The following is a 4,892-nucleotide window of genomic DNA, read 5'->3' as shown; positions in this document are numbered from 1 at the left end:
GCAGAAGCTTCTTTGGTTTATTGCCAATTGGTCTAATGCCAATTCGTCCAATTACCATCTTATGGTTTAGCATCAGTTCGTCCACTATCCACATGGTTCAATTGTCATTTCGTCTAATAACCAGATTATAGTCTAGCCATAGAGCCAAATAGCCATTTAGTCCATATACCAATTGGTCTTAAATTAACTAAGTGTTAATTTGACGAAGTGAATTAAAATCAAATGGGCACTTGGACCAAATGGATACGAGACGAAAAAACATGGTCATAGATGAACAGTGATTAGTCAAAGTGATTATTGGACCAAATGGTTATTGTACCAAGTCAGCTAGTGGCTGTTAGACGAAATGTGAATGGACAGAATGGCATTAATTAGACTTAATGAAGGAAGACCTGTGATGATTGGACGAGTTGGCAATAGACGAATTGGCAGTTTACCCTTCTTTTGATTCCTCTATGCAACTAGCTCGTTGTTGGAATAGATGCCGGAATAGACGAGAAATTCAGTCAAACTATATTACCTTTTAAACGCTTTAACTTGTTGTGCTATCTTTTCAACAACCAAAAAAGTAACTTGCAGCAGAGGATCGACAGTCCGTTGGAGGAAAGCAACTTTTCTTAGGTAGGATATACTACCGCCACATTTTTCCATGGATTCCTTAATCACACACAAAAAAGACTTCTATTGAAAATTAAGAGTGATTTTGATAATCTTATTTCTTTTGAAAGTATAGTGTACTTTGATAGAAACTAATAAAAAAAAACTTTAAAGTAAATTAGAAGAGGTGAACGAAGAGTATATGAATGGATAATGTATTACATAAAGCATTGTTTCTGAGTGTACTATATGTATATATATATATGGCGTAACAAGTATAAAATTCTTACGGTGGGGCCAGACATTACATAAAGAAAAAAAAACTTTGAGTGAGCGAGAGAGAAAAATTTTTGAACTTTTTATTCCGAAAATCTAATTTTGTTATAGATTTCGACATGATATTTTTAAAAATATAACATTTTCCACCTTTTTTCTTTTCCTTTTCTTTCATTTTCTCCTGATTCTAGGTCGTGAAACTTCAGTTGGGGAAGATTCGTGGCCCCCAAGCCTCACATCTGTACGCCAGTAGGGGTAGTCCTTAAGACTGAAGTTTAGTATTGTAGCTATATTTCACTAGGAACTACTTGCGTGTAAGGACACGACCAATAATGTGAGCGTGAAGTGCGCGTTGAAATGTTGGTAAAGTTAACTTGAAAACGGCAGCCATTTTAGAGAACTCTTCTGGGTTTACCGAGTTATTTCCCTTTTATACACGCTTTCAAATTCCAATTCTCATTTCTTTTATAATACTCTCCACTTATTTTACATCACAAACCTGGATCAAGCAACAACAAAAAAGAAATTGCATCTTAAAGGTTGCTAAAATAAACGGGCCACACCCATGCGCTTGGTTGCGGGGAGGGTAAATTTTAAACATTATAATGTATAAAAAAAATATCATTCTTTTTCATTCTGGAAAGTTTTATTTCTCCCCCCCCCCCCCATCTGTCTGAACAATTTCTGAAAGGATTCGAATGTTTCATTCAATAACAATTAACATTATTAACTTCCGGAAAAGAATAATTGATGGTCATCATGTGTCTATACGACTTACTATACTATCATCATGCATGATCGTTATCATCATTATCATATTTGTCATAATTATGATTCATCATAAATATTATGATGTTCGACCGTGTTGGGGATGATAACACAGGGAGGAGTGCTTCTTTGCGGGCTTTTATGTCGATGTTAGCAATAATTAATGTCATTCCTATTTGTTTTATAACCGCGACTCGAATTGGTCCCAAGTATTCACCATTGACCATGGGCGGAAATCCCAGGGGGGACAGGGGGGACGTGTCCCCCCTACCAAAAATAGTAGGGGGGACACAATATCAAATGTCCCCCCTACTATTTTTGGTCTTTTATGATGGAGAAAAATGCATCATTCACATTCGAAATAATACGTGTATTTTGGACTAAATGACCTTACATTTTCGGCGAAAACCTTTGTTTTTTTTGCTTGTCAAATTTTCCAGAGTGAATAAAATAAGATGAGGGGAAAACTTGGAAAATAAAAAGAATCTTTCATGTCACTATATAAAATTTTCGCTCGCGCTTCGCGCTCGCATTGCCTGTTAGGTGATTTTTCAATATGGAGCTTAAATATCATGTTCGGAAGTCAATATACATTATACATTTCACCTCGGAAATCAAACTTTCATTATTTTGTGTGATTTACAAACGGAGTTTAAAAAAGTGATCTGTAAAAGTTATAGCTTTTATGGTCTGAATATTAACATTTTCTACTCGCACTGAGCGCTCGCAAAATTCGATTTATTCAGTAGGCCTACCTATTATTTTTGTGTATTCCATTTAGTTTGAAAATATCCCTTTTCAAGTCTGATTGTCAAAACGTAGCAGATAGTGCTACTCGTATTTTCATTGGCGATTTATGTATGTCTCAATATTGATTTTCATGACAGTTTATCAAAGATTTTGGCTCGCGATTTGCGCTCGCATTGATGGTTAAAATGTTTTAACTGATGCATTCTATTCCTAATTACAAAAGTGCTTGAAATGTCAAGTTTTCAGGCCATAATATCATCAGATTTCTCGCCCGCATTATGCATTAATAAATAAGATATCAATTTAATGATTAAATTGTCCCTTTTGTTTCATCTTGCGCTTAGTAAGAGGAATAGGAAGATAGTCATCATTTTCATATGACTTGTCCTAAGGATGTCCCGGTCCTATGTAAAAACTCAAATAATAATGAAAAATATCAGCTCTTTATTAAGTGTGATCCATATCCACCTCACAATTTTCCTACAAAGTGCTTGAAATATATAGCTGAAATTGACTCTTTTTTTCAGATCGGAATATCAAATAGTTTAAGCTCGCGCTTCGCGCTCGCTAATAGATGTGTAAAATGCCGAGATTCTAGGTCTAAATCTGAAACACGATCATGTTTATTCAGATATTCAATTTGTTCTCTATTTAAATCATTATCCAGTTTCAGATCACAATATCAAACATTTTCTGCTCGCGCTTTGTGCTCGCATTATTAATGTAGAAGGATCCCCTATTACTCATCCTTTTCATGATTTACAAAACATGAGTAGAGTGTCCCGTTTTTAGGTCTAAATCTCGATTATTTCTGCTCAAGCTTCGCTTACATCAATAGTTTAGTTATATAGCTACCCTGTTCACGATTACGAAAATTGATTACAATTTTCGATTCTTTTTGAAAAAATGTCAAAAATTTTCAGCTCGCGATTCGCGCTAGCATTGATTGTTGAAATATGTAACGTCTTCATGGCTAAGTGCAAGCAGTCCTTAACAAGTACCCTTTCGATCAATTCAAATTAAACGTATATGAACATTTTCTGGCTGCATTTTGCACTCGCTTTATTAATGTAAGGACCGGGTGTAAGAAAGACCCCAATTACTCATCCTTTTCATGATTTACAAAACATGAACAGAGTGTCTCGTTCTAAGGTCTAAATCTCAAAACCTTCCGCTCGTGCTTCGCGTTCGCATCAATTGTTTAGTTATATACCTATTATATGTTTAAGTTACAAAAAGTGCTTAGAATTTCCAGTCTTTGGGTAAAAATTTCAAAAAATTTCGGCTCGCGCTTCGCGCTCGCATTATTTGATTGTTGAAATATGTAACGTCTTCATGGCTAATTGCAAGCAGTCTTTAACAGGTACCTTTTCCATCAGTTAACCTCTGCTCGCACTTCGCGGTCGTAGTAAATATTTAGTTGTATATACATCTTTTTCAGGATAACAAACATTGCCCAGAATGTATAAATTTTAGGAAAAAAATACATAAATTTTTCCCCAAAAAATTGCTCGCGCTTCGCGCTCGCATTATATAAATAAGGACAATGATATCATATATTTATGTTGATTTATAAGGATAAAGCTAAAAAGTGACCATGAGGACTACTCCTTCAATGAAACAGACAAAAATTACCTTCGAGCTGCCGATCGGGGATTAACATATGACTGAAAATGTTTTCGCCCCCCCCCCCCCTATTGGCGAAGGCTCGATCAGCCCCTGTTGTCCCCCCTACCTTTCGGGACAGATTTCCGCCCATGCCATTGACAACCTTAATGGCTGTGATACCAGAAAATCCCTAGTGATATCTTTAATAGGGCCCAGTTATGGTATCCCTTTTAGTACTCTTATTCGGTGTAAATCTTACCACTAATGATGAGGCAAACATGACGTCACCTTTGTCTTTACACCCCCCCCCCCTCCCCCAACAAAATATTTAAAATGCACTACATCGCCCCACTGACCATTTTATTCTAAGAATGTTTAATTATTAGTCTTTGATGATTTCCAAACAGGCGAGTTAATAATTTCTATCGGATTACTTCCTTCTTTTTTTAAGAAGGATCAGAGAATGAATCTTTTTTTTTGCGACGAAATTTTGCAAGGGAATTTTATCCTTATGCTTGTGCACTGCGAAGAAGAGCAAAGTAAGATTTAAGCCTATATGTGTTTGTTCGTGTTTTGGTTGGTAAATTTACAGATTCAACGATATTATGCTGAATCTAAAAAAAGAATGGGGAAGCGTTCAGATTGTATGCTTTTCCATTGGATGAAACCATGCATCACTGCATGGGAAGAAGATCTCCCGCTTTCTGAAAGGGGCCACAGCCAACAGTGAAAACTTGCACTGAATTATAAGATTAAAACATGCTAAATTTCTTTCACTAAGGAGGAAAACAGTGGCATAGCCAGGCATTATGAGGCAGGGGCAAAACAGTCCCCCACACCATGCACATTACAGGGTCCAAGGGCGGCGGAGCGAAGTTGAAAGTGGGGAGAGG

This window comes from Lytechinus pictus, chromosome 1 (assembly GCF_037042905.1).
Source record: "Lytechinus pictus isolate F3 Inbred chromosome 1, Lp3.0, whole genome shotgun sequence".
Taxonomy (NCBI): Eukaryota; Metazoa; Echinodermata; class Echinoidea; order Temnopleuroida; family Toxopneustidae; genus Lytechinus; species Lytechinus pictus.
Note: the sequence above shows the minus strand (reverse complement) of the source record.